Below are 13339 nucleotides of genomic sequence, written 5' to 3'. Positions count from 1 at the left end.
ATTATGGATTATTATTATTATGGATTATTATTATATTATTATACCATTAATTATATATTATATATTATATTATTATAATTATATATTATATTATATATTATATTATATATTATATAATTATTAATATGATTATATTATATTATTATAACACATTATTATAATGTGTAATGGATTATTATTTTAAATGTGTTATGGATTATGTAGTTTAAGGCTTATCTCAGGACAATCCCATTACACAATTACAGTTCTAAACCCCATTTAATAGGTGAAGAAACTGGGGCAAGAGAGGTTAAGTAACTTGCTCAAGATCACTTAGCTGGAGAGCAAGAGTCAGGTTGAATTCAAACAGTCTAAACCCAGAGTTTAGGCTATGTTATAGTCTATGTTAGATTATGTTATAGCCTTCCCATAGGTGTATGACAGTTCTTTTTCCATCACCTTCCTGTGTCTCCTTTACCAAAGTATGTGAGCTCGGGCCTCCCCTGGTGGCGCAGTGGTTGAGCGCTGGGCTGCGAAACTGCCCGCAGCCTCTGCAGAACGGGTTCCATCCCTGGCCACCGGCGAGGGTCCCACATGGCACACAGACCTCTTCTGCTGCGCTTGCTGCTCCCCTCAGCAGTTTGTTTCGTTGGTCTGCCTGTTCTGTTCCCCGCTGTGGCTCTGGTGAATTCTCTCACCCTCCCGCACTTCTGACTATACCCAGTGCTTGTATAAATAAATAAATAAATCTTTTAAAAAAAAAAAGTATGTGAGCTCTAAAGTTGGGACTATGTCATATCTTGTTTGATCTTTTTTTTTTTTTAATTTATATAATAGCTGTGGTACAGACCAGAGGCACGGGAGGGTGAGAGGATTCACCAGAGAGAGAGCGGGGAACAGAGCAGGCACACTGACTGAAATACACTGTGAGGGGAGCAGTGGGCGAGACAGGAGAGGTCTGCCGCGCCATGTGGGAATCTCCCTGGCCTGCTGGGAATCGAACCCGCCCTGCAAAGGCTGCGGACAGCTTAACAGTGCGCTGCGCTCAACCGCCTGTGCCACCGGGGAGTCCCTCTTGTTTGATCTTGTTTCCTCAAGTCACATGAATGGGGGGGACTGAGCAGGAGGTCAATAAAAGCAGATGAAAAGGAACAGGAATCTGCTTCAAGGTTACTTTTGTCGGATGGGATGCCTGATAATGCATAGTAATGACCGCTAATGGTCTTTTCTCCATGTCATTAACTTTTCCTGGCAGAATTATAATTAAAAGTTATAATGAAGAAAATGATTATGATAACAAAGATGACCAAAATTATAGAATATCTCAAAGCATAAAAAAAGAAAGAATCATACTCAGAGTTCTGACATCACCTTTGTAAAATGAGAATATACTTTACCACCCACCCCTGTGGGCTTTGCAGCTAGTGCTTTCTACTCAAATTTCCTATGGATGACATTTCCTGTGGATGAGGTTTTCATAATTTGTATTTCTTTTTTTCTTTATTGAGGTGACTGGTTAACAACTGTATATGATTTAGGGAATAGGTTCACACCTATGAAATTTATTTCAGTAAAAGTGGGTGAATAAGAGAGAAGGAAGGGGAAAGAGAACATCTAAAGAGTTAGTTACTCTATTTTTTTTTTAAGATTTATTTATTTATTTATACAAGAACCGGGGTACAGGCCAGATGCATGGGAGGGTGAGAGGATTCACCAGAGACAGAGTGGGGAACAGAACAGGCAGACTGACAAAATACACTGCTGAGGGGAGCAGCGGGTGGCAGGAGAGGTCTGCTGCACCATGTGGGACCCTCGCCCGCTGGCTGGGATCGAGCTGGTGCTGCAGAGGCTGCAGACAGCTTCACAGCGCTGTGCTCCACCGCCTGCGCCACCAGGGGAGGCCCTAGTTATTCTTAATGGGTATATTACGATGAAGTAACTCTATCAAATTAAAATTTACTACACAGAAGACTAAGGGCAACTGCAACCTTGCAATTATTTTTTTTTTTAAATTACTTGCCCAGAAAACTGTTTAGACTAGTCATTAGGATGACATAGATCTAGATCATGACTGAGTCACCGGAGATGAAATTTCAAGCCAGAGGAGTCTATGAGCATCTCTTCAAACACAAGATTTGGCTACTTTGTCTATGGAGAAGATAGATTGTCCCTCTGAATTTAAAAAATATGTTTTTACTTGGAATTGGTGTTTTTAGTTATTAAGTTATTAATATCCGCACTGGGCTACTCAGATTGTACTTACAATATGCTAGTCAACGCTGTGAAAATGCAGGTACAGCTGAATTTAGGAACAGAAAGCATTCCAAAGTCTAAGGCAATTTGAAATTGAAAAGCAAACGTATGGGTTCTCATATCTCCTGACAGCGTTGTGTCCCTCTTTTCCCATGTAAGTCACCCTCTTCAGGGTCAGGGATTTAAAGTGGCATCAGGTTGATGAGTGGCCAGAATTCCCTTCCATCAAAATCAAAGCAATTTTGCCATATGCTAGTATATAGGAGGGGTTTTTCAAAGAATAAGTGTAAGTACTGCCTTTCAATACAAGTAAAAAGTATCATACTTTTTCATTCTTTTACGAATTAATTCTGCATGAGTTAGGATCTTGCTTTGAGTTTTAAAACTTTTAAAATTAATTCTTGCTTTGAGTTTTAAAACTTTTAGAATGGAGAAAAATCTCAAAATAAAAAAAATTTTAAAAAGTATAAAGATATCAAGATACCTACTATTGAACTTCACTAATTATTAACTCAGTCTTGTGCCTACTCTGTACCTGCTTCTAGTCCTAATTTTTTTGAAGCAAATCCTAAGCATCATGTCTTTTATCTATAATATTTCAGAGTTTTAAATTATGTAATCTCAAAGCCATTTTCACCCCCCAATTGATAATTCCTTGATATTATAAATCATCTATAGGTGTTAAGACTTTTTATAGTTTCTTTTAAAATTTGTCAGTTGTTTACATGTCTTTATAACTTAGGGGTTACATTTTCATTCCTCCACATGTGCACGTTTCACTTACCTTCCACCAAAACTCCTATGCCAGTGCCCCACCCCCTCCCTTCCCCTATACTCTCCCTCTCTCCTCCCTCCCCTCTGTTCCCTGTGGTAACCAGTATATATATTTTCTGAATCATGATCCAAATAAGATAACCATATTGCAGTTGGTTGTAAATATCTTCTATCTTTTGTTGTGCATTCTCAAACAAGAGTGCATCCGAGTCACCTAGAAGGCTTGTTAAAACATGAACTGCTGGGCCCAGTCCAATTTCTGATTCTAAATTGGGTGGAGCTTGAGAATTTGCTGCTGGTTTGAATCCACTCACTCATTAGCTCCCCACCTTTGCTGTCTTTTTCTCCCTCGCAATTTGTTGAAGAAATTGCAGTTTACTTTGCAGAATTGCCCTCAATTTGCAATTTTTATTTTATATCATTCTTCCTTTTTGTACGATGTATGTTTAGCAGTCCCTGTAAAATACTTACCACCAGTTCACCTGTGCACCATCGCCATAGTCCATTGTGCTCTTCCCTTCCCTGTTTTGATCCCTCTCTCTCCCCCCTCCCCTTGCAGAATGTTTCTGATATATAGTTGCCTGTTTATTTTGTTTTTTAATGGCATGCCTATTTTATATACTGTTGGTTGTCTCATTGTAGTGTTAGCAGCGTTTGATAATTAATTAGGAGTTGAAAAATGATATTCTAGTTTTAGTATCCTTTCACTTAACGGATAACATACCTCGATAGACAACAACTTCCCTTTGTCTATTGTTTGGTTATCCAGTGGTACAATATATGCTTGGTTCTCTCATTTTCAACACAGTGGGTGGTTTTCTACCATCCTCCAATGCTGAACAGTTGCATGTGTGTGTGAATATCAACTCATAAATTTAAACATACTTGTTTGACTTCAGTCCACTGAAATTATAATTCTTGTACATACTCAAAATGTCCCACTTTTGGCCAGTGAAAGGCTCTTTAAATTGGCTTCTGGGTCCATTTGCTATGACCCTAGGCAACATCCTTGCAAAGCAAGATGACAAGATGTTCTAGGACCACGTCACATTTCCTGTCTTACTGGAAAACAACACTTTCTCCAAGGAGCCCTCCTTGTTTTGTTTTGTTTTTTTAAAAACTGGGAAATGGTGTTTTCAAAGTCTTTTATAGACTAAGATGGGTAATACATTTTGTTGTTATTCTTGTTTTAAAACAGAATACATCATGAATTTGTACTGATACTCATCTCCCCTAATATTCAGGGATACAGAGTTTTTACTTCATTTCTTTGATTTGTTTTTCTTACACTAAAAATTCTAGTTTTCAGTACCAGGAATAATAAGTAGAGTATCACATATTTACTCAACAACATACTCTCTACCTCAATATTTACCCCTAAATCTCAGAATGTTAATACCAATGTTACTGCCAACAATATGATTACTAAAAATAGTTAAGTTGATTTGAGAGTTGGAGGGGGTGGTTCAGGAGGGATTCTTTAAGATACACCACACTCTGGGTTCACAGTCAAGTAACAGATTCAAGTTACCTAGTAGTTTTTTCTAGAGCTTATACCACCAACTAAATATACAATTACATTTATTTTGCTTTATTTTTAATTCGGGGGGCATGCTCTTTAATTTTAACTTATCATAAAAATGACATATAATGTTTTAATGGGTTTCTAGGCTAGCCCACAAAAGCATATTTAACCTAGATAAAGATGAGCACTACCTACCAATTATCAGACTTCTTTTATAGGTCTAACCCTATTCATGAGTCCTGAAGTGGGAAGAGGGGCAGGTACAGAGTATTACCAGGAACAGTTTTTTTTTTTTTTTTGAGATTTATTTATTTATTTATACAAGTACTGGGTACAGTCAGAAGTGCGGGAGGGTGAGAGAAGAGCAGAGCAGGCAGACTGACGAAGTACACTGCTGAGGGGTGCAGTGGGCGGTAGGAGAGGTCTGCGCGCCATGTGGGACCCTCCTCCAGTGGCCAGGTTGCAGCCAGGGATCGAACCGGCGTTGCAGCGCTCAACCGCTGTGCCACCGGGGAGGCCCACCAGGAACAATTTTATTTTAAACCAACAGTGGGGATGTCAGGAACACCATCTACCGTGACACTGCTCCCTTATTCTCCCACTTTTGTTGGGTAAAGTAGGGAGACCCAGGGGGAGGAGGATACCATGTGCAGTCACCACCACTAACTCATTCAGGTTCTTATCACTATCCCCTTAATTGACCTGCACCGCCTCCCAAGTAGTCGCTGTTACTCTGGTCTCTTCAAACTCCAGTCCATCGTCTTCTATCCTGTCCTGGAAATTAATCTTTATAAAATATGAGATAGATTGTGTTACTCCCCCAAAGAAAGTTGTCCGATGGCTCCCAGTGGTATTTATTTATTTAAGATTTATGTATGCATACAAGAACTGGGGCACAGGCCAGAGGCATGGGGGTTGAGAGGATTCACCAGAGACAGAGCAGGGAACAGAACAGGCAGACTGACTGAAATACACTGCTGTGGGGAGCAGCAGGCAGGTCAGGAGAGGTCTGCTGCGCCATGTGGGTAGCAAACTGGCTGGCTGGGGATTGAACTCGTGCTGCAGTGGCTGTGAATAGCTTCATAGCTTGCGTCTTAACCCCTTGCACCACCAGGGAGGCCCCGGTCTTTAAGTAAATGTAAGCGATTTAGCACAGAAAATCATCCCAGTATGGATCTCCAGCTTCTCTCATACATTCTAGACCCTGGTCAAGCAGATTTATTTTTTAAATTCTATGTTGTTTTGGGCCTCCCCGGTGGCGCAGTGGTTGAGCGCTGGGTTGCGAAGCTGCCGGTAGACTCTGCAGCGCCGGTTTGATCCCCGGCTGCTGGGCGAGGGTCCCACATGGCGCGCAGACCTCTCCTGCCAGCCGCTGCTCCCCTCAGCAGTGTATTTCGTCACTCTGCCTGTTCTACTCTCTGCTCTGGCTCTGGTGAATCCTCTCACCCTCCCGTGCTTCTGACTGTACCCAGTACATGTATAAATAAATAAAATTAAATTAAAAAAAATTCTATGTTGTTTTCTCTGTCTGCAATGTTCTTATTTGCCTAATTTTTCCTACTTAGCTCAAGCATCATCTCATAGTTTTCTCTGTGCTTTACATGACTGGGTTGTTTCTTCTCTCTGTGTTTCTGTTTGAGCTTTTCATATATGAGTTGTTTATAAAGATGGGTAAGTCTCTTAACTTTCTACGTGTCAGTTACTTTATCTGGAAAATGGGTCCAGTCATACCTCTCTTGTCCAGCATCCATTTAACTGAGTCTTCAGATGCAGCCTGTCAATGCTCTCGAGAAGCATGGCAACTGACGCCCACAGCCCATGATGCTCTCTGCCTCGTGTGTGTACTCCAGTCCCCACCAATGAATTGTATAAAATTACTTGTTTTACTCATTATAATTATATCTAGAGATTATGTAAATTAATGAAATATGAATGTAAAAAGAGAACTGCCTCTATGAAAACTAATTTGAATGGTTTATTTATGGAAGATTCAATAAAAGCATGTTGCTAAAAATTGTTTTCACTTTATGTGGGCGAGATAACAGAAACTGAGAGAAGTAGTAAACATGTAGAAAGATTCAGCATTTTATCCTTGCCTACTATTTTAGTTCATTCTCCACATTAAAGAAACCAAAACTGGGAATCAGAATTGATGAAGTACTCATTGTGGTTATAAAAATATTTTATTTATATTTATTTATTTAAGATTTATTTTATTTATACAAGAACGGGGGTACAGGCCAGATGCGCGGGAGGGTAAGAGGATTCACCAGAGACAGAGCAGGGAACAGAACAGGCAGACTGACGAAATACACTGCTGAGGGGAGCAGCGGGTGCAACAGGAGAGGTCTGCTGCACCATATGGGTTGCTCCGAGGTTGGCGGGGATCGAACCGACACTGCAGAGGCTGTGAACAGCTTCACAGCGCTGCGCTCAACCGCCTGCGCCACCAGGGAGGCCCCTTGTAAAAACATTTTAGAAGGCATCACATGAAACACAGCATTTTCATCACGCACAATTTCTGTTTAAATTCTTCCAATTTTGAAATTTTTTTTGAGTTGCAAATGTTTGATTCTGTCAAATTACTGCTAAAAAGTAAACAAAGGTAAGGATTCTTTGGAAAAGTATCAGTCATGATGAATTAAAAAAAAACAACTAACCATAATGCCCCCAATAAAAACAAACAAATGAGGTGATAGATTTTAGGTTTGGTTTATGCAAGAAGAAAACCAGTTTTCTGCAGTGGATTCCTACTCAAGGAAAAAGCTGCCCTCCATAAATAGTGAATGGGTATGTATTTTATGTTTTAAGTTAAAAGTATCTGAAGCTTGTTTGTACATTTTTTTGTGATTCCATTCTTTGTGGTATAATCTATATAGAACATTAGTTTCAGGTGTCCAACATACCGATTTGATATTTGTATATCCTGAAGAATCAAATGAATCTTGTTAACACCCATCACCATACACAGTCACAAAGATTTTTCATGTGAGGAGAACTTACAAGATCCACTCTCTTAACAACTTTCAAATATGTAATACGATACTACAAACTGCGCATGTACATATTGCACATGTACACGTGTATATGCTGGACAATACATGGCCAGGACTTACTGTGCAGCTGGAAGTTTGTACCCTTTGAGCCCCTTTACCCTTTTTGTCAACCCTGTGCCTCTGGCAACCATGAATCTGTTCTCTGTATCTGTGAGCTTGTTTCTTTTTTTTTAAGATTCCACATGTATGAGATTATGTCATTTTCTTTCCTTGTCTGACTTTGCTGAGCATAATGCCCTCAAGGCCCATCTATTTGTCACATGTGACAGTATTTTCTTCTTTTAAAATGGCTAAGTAGGGCCTCCCCGGTGGCGCAGCGGTTGAGCACTGGGTTGCTAAGCTGCCCGCAGCCTCTGCAGCGCCGGTTCGATCCCCGGCTGCTCCCCGGCCACCAGAGGAGGGTCCCGCATGGGGCGCAGACCTCTCCTGCCGCCCGCTGCTCCCCTCAGCAGTGTACTTCAGTCCTTCTGCCTGCTCTGCTCCCCGCTCTGGCTCTGGTGAATTCTCTCACCCTCCCCCACTTCTGACTGTACCCAGTGCTTGCATAAATCAATCAATCAATCAATCTTAAAATGGCTAAGTAATATTCTACAGTGTGTGTAGACCACATCTTTATTCATTCCTCAGTAGACACATAGGTTGTTTCATATTTTAGCTATTATAATGTGGCAGTGAATGTGTGGCTACCTATATCTTTTTAAGTTAATATTTTCATTTTGGGGGGGGGGATATATATATCCAGAAGTGGAATTATTGGATCATGTGGTAGTTCAATTTTTAATATTTTGAGGAATCTCTAGATTGCTTCCCATAGTGGCAAGAGATGATATTTTAAGTATCTTCCTCAGACTGTTAGAGCTAGGCACCATTTCTTTCTTTCTTTTTTTTTTTTTATAGAGGCATGTTTTATTTATTTATTTTATTTGTTTGTTTTGTTTATACATGCACTGGGTACAGTCAGAAGCGCGGGAGGGTGAGAGAATTCACCAGAGCCAGAGCAGGGAGCAGAGCAGGCAGAAGGATCGAAGTACACTGCCGAGGGGAGCAGCGGGCGGCAGGAGAGGTCTGGGCACCATGTGGGACCCTCCTCCGGTGGCTGGGGAGCAGCCGGGGATCAAACCGGCACCGCAGAGGCCGTGGGCAGCCTCGCAACCCACCGCTCAACCGCTGCGCCACCGGGGAGGCCCCTAGGCACCATTTCTAATGCAAGAGAATTATGTTTGGATACAAGGCCCACCTGACTACTCATAAATATAATCGAAGGCCTCTTATATGGGAGTGATTTTAGACTTCCATTTGCTGAACAGTCAGTGCCAATAAGCAGAGGTCATATCAAGAAGGTTGCAAAAAAGTCTTTCCAACTACTTTTCTCCCCATCCCCCTTCTTTAGGTCTTGGCTCAAAGGTCATTTCAGTAAAGACCTTCTCTGGCCTTTTATTTAAAACACCATGAATTCGGATCATTTTAGCACTCAATCACTTTTTTTGCTTGACTTTTCTCCATAATACCTTCTAATGTACCATAACACTCACCATGTTGTGATGTACCATATACTGTTCCTAGTAATTTACTTGCTTGTCTCTTTCCACTAGAATATATGAAGACAGGGATTTGGAAATATTCTATTCATGAATGTATCTTTAGCACCTAGAACAATGCCTGGTGTATAGTAGAGACTTACAAATATTTGTTAATGAATGAATGAGCAGTAAAAGTGTCAAGTGCTACTCCAAAAAAAAAAAAAAAAGGCAATACGAAGAGTCAGGAAAGCATCCACTGCATTTGGCAAGACAGAGCTTATTATTGCCCCATCCCAAGTGGTTTCATTCAAGAGGCAGAGAGATTAGGGAGTGAGTAGGAGTTGAAGGAGTAAGGACAGCAGGTGTGTCAGCAGGTATACTTTTTCTAAAGGCCTGGTTCTGAAAGAAGGAGAGATACAGGTCTGCAGCTACAGGAGATGTGGGTAGGGATGAAGGATGAAGGGACTGTTATTTTTAGATGAGAGAAACTTGGATTTATTTGAAGGCTGAAGAAGTAGCTTAAGTAAGTCACTGAACTGATGAATGGCAACTGGGATATGGGTTTCCTAAGGCCACCCAGCTGCGTCTCTTTGTACTATGCACCTTAGAAGAGACTAGAAAAGGGGGTGAGTGGCAGGAACAGTTCTCTGGGGCTCAGCCTCTGTTGAACTAGTACAGCATCTTCCCCACACTACCCACCTTAGGAAAGAGGAGGAAACCAGAGTGGTGAGGGGTGTGTGAGAAGAGAGCACGAGCCATAGCTCAGACTCAACCTGAAGTTGCACAGGGACTTGATGGCAGCTTGTCTGCACCTGTGAGTGCCCAGCAGTTTTTCACTGTCTTCCCCCACCCACTGAGATAAAAGAAATTATCTTTCTACTCTTTTTTTTTTTTTTAGATTTATTTATTTATTCACACTAGCACTGGGTACAGTCAGAGCACGGGAGGGCGAGAGAATTCATCAGAGCCAGAGAGGGGAATAGACTGACGAAGTACACTGCTGAGGGGAGCAGCGGGCGGCAGGAGAGGTCCGTGCACCATGTGGACGCTCACCCTGCAGCCGGGGATCGAACTGGCACTGCAGAGGCCACCGGCAGCCTCGCAACCCAGCGCTCAACCGCTGCGCCACCAGGGGAGGCCCGATCTTTCTACTCTTTCCCTAACTTTCTGGTGAACCCTTTCCTTGCTTTGACAAACCCGTAATTTCCTTACTGGTGGGAAATGGAAGGGACTTATTTATTTATTTATCTATCTATCTATTTATTTATTTATTTAAAGATTTATTTATTTATTTATGCACACAAGAGCTAGGGTACAGGCCAGAGGTTGGGGGGGTGAGAGAATTCATCACAGACAGAGTGGGGAATAGAACAGGCAGATTGAGTGAAATACACTGCTGAGGGGAGCAGCAGACGAGTCAGGAGAGGTCTGCTGCGCCATGTGGGTTGCTCCCTGGCTGCCCGGGGATTGAACTCATGCTGCAGAGGCTGCGGATGGCTTCATAGTGGGGTGCTTAACCCCTTGCACCACCAGGGAGGCCCTGGAAGGGACTTATTTTATTTGGGGGGCTTTTTTAAAGATCTAGGGCAATCTCTCTTGTACTCATTGGCTAGATTGGGGTCAGTGCCCACCCCTAAACCCACCAATGCCAAGGGGAATAAGACAACCCTGGTTGGCAGAAAACTCCTAATAGAAAACAGGTGGAAAGTACTTGACATCAATCTTGGCAATGAATTTTTGTAGCTGACTCCAAAGCAAAGGCAACAAAAGCAAAAATAAACAAGTGAGATGACATCATACTAAAATCTTCTGCACAGTAAAGCAAACCGTTGAAATAAAAGACAGCCTACTGAATGAGAAAAAATCCTTGCAAATCATATATCTAATAAGGAGTTAATACCCAAAATAGATTGCACATAGCTCAATAACAAACACAAAAACCAACAATTTGATTAAAAAATGGGCAGAGGGTCTGAATATTTTTTTTCCAAACAAGATATGCAAATGGCCAACAAAGTACATCTTATCTTAAACAGATAAGAAATAAATGGTAGGACACAGACGAGGGAACACTTGTACACTTGGTGTAATGTTAATTGGTGCAGCCAACATGGAAAACAGTATGAGGGTTCCTAAAAACTTAACAATAGAGGGCATCCCTGGTGGCGCAAGGGGTTAAGCAACCTCACTATGAAGCAATCCGCAGCCTCTGCAGCATGGGTTCGATCCCCCTGTCAGCCAGGGAGCAACCTACATAGTGCAGCAGACCTCTGCTGACTTGCCTGCTGCTCCCCTCAGCAGTGTGTTTCAGTCAGCCTGCCTGTTCTGTTTCCCTTCTGTCTCTGGTGAATCCTCTCACCCCCCCCCCCACATCTCTGGCCTGTACCCCAGCTCTTGTATGTATAAATAAATAAATCTTTAAAAAAAACTTAACAATAGAAATTACCTTATATCAGTTCCACTTCTGGGTATTTATGCAAACAAGCAAAAATATAACCAAAAGATATATATAACCCCATGTTAACTGCAGAATTATTTACAATAGCCAAGATATGGAAACAACCTAGGTACCCACTGAAAGATAAATGAATAAAGAAGATATGATGTATTTTTACAGTGGAATATTATTCAGTCATAAAAAGGGAAACCTTGCCATTTGTGATACAATGGATAAACCATATGGAATTATGCAAAGTGATACAAGTCAGACAGAAGGACAAATATTGTATGATTTCATTTATATGTGGAATCTAACAAAAATAAACAAAACTCATAGACAGAACAGAATGGCGGTTGCCAGAAGGGATAGGTGGTAGGGGATGAATAAAGTGGGTGAAGGGACTCAAGAGGTACAAACTTTCAGTTATAAAATAAATAAGTCATGGATATGTAATGTACATCATGGTCACTATAGTTAATAATGCTGTAGGGCATAAAAGCAAAAGTTGTCAAGAGAGTAAATCCTAAAATTTAACTTTGTGTGGTGACAGATGGTAACTAGAATTATTGTGACCATTTTAAAAATATTGAATCATCATGTTGTGTACCTGAGGCCAATATAATATCTCAGTAAAAACTTTTTAAAATAAAAGATAAAATATAACCCTGGTTGAGTTAGTCTGCTCAGGATTTACCCTATTTGTATGGGTGTGAATCAGACATTGGAACACACTGCACTCTTGGGAAAATGGAGAGATGACTTTTAGGTAGGATACAAACGGTAAGAGCAATGATTTAAAGAGGCAATTCAAGGTAGAAATTCCCCTCATGTATGAGGGGAATTCAGGCCCCAGTGGGTTCTAGCCTTTCTTATTCTGTATCTTGCTATTTGCTGCTGCCCCCTGGTGCAGGAATATTTCTATCATGACCTTTCTTAAAGCTTTGGGGCACTGGAAAAAGCAACTTGGCAGTGAAGATTTCAGAAACGTATTGGATATTTGCATCTGTAGACCTCCTTCCTGAAATTCCCTTTTTGATGTATATGGGTTTGCTTTTTGTAGTTTTCTGATTCTTCTCAATCTACTGCTAGGAGTGTGCTTCCCCCTAGTGGTGGAGACTGGCGCAGCCAACTCTTTAGGGGAATGTAGTGCTTTTGGTCTTGGAACCACCAGTCCACTGCACAGGGGAAGGCAGAGAGGGAGGGGCAGTGCACTACCCTGAGAATGGGTACTCTAACGGGGCCAATGGGAGGCGCCCTGTGGTTGAGCATCAAGGCACAGACCTCAAGAAAGCACAGTAGGCATTATTACATTTTTATATTCCTAGACTCTCCTACCTCTCCTCAAGCCTGCCACGAAACAAAACCAAAGTAAACAAAAGGGTTTTTTTCTCCCCTTTACATGGCAATAAGCTTTAAAAACAGGTGCTGAAGAGAGCAGGTGGGCCCAGACAGGTCTCTGACGCACCTTTTGACTCCCTTGTTTCCTATACTCTGCGCATCATCTTTCCCTTCCAGTGCGTCTTCCTTCAGTCAAGCCTGCCCTCCCTAACTCCCCTTTCCTCCATTTCCTTTATTCTCTCTGCTGAGTCCTCTATAGCCTCTGTTCTTTGCTGAGATTTTTGCCACAGCCTCAGTTCTATTACAGCTGAGTTTGGCCCCACGTGGTTTGAGTACTGCTGTTTCCATTCCAGGACCAATGCCAACAAACTCAGGAGCACTGAGGGGGTTACAGTTGGCAGAAAGTGCTGGCGAAGTTGACCAGAGGGCTTATTTCAACTTCAAACCTGAAAAA

The sequence above is a fragment of the Talpa europaea genome (assembly GCF_964194135.1).
Source record: "Talpa europaea genome assembly, chromosome: 12".
Classification (NCBI taxonomy): domain Eukaryota; kingdom Metazoa; phylum Chordata; class Mammalia; order Eulipotyphla; family Talpidae; genus Talpa; species Talpa europaea.
This window is presented reverse-complemented; position numbering follows the sequence as displayed.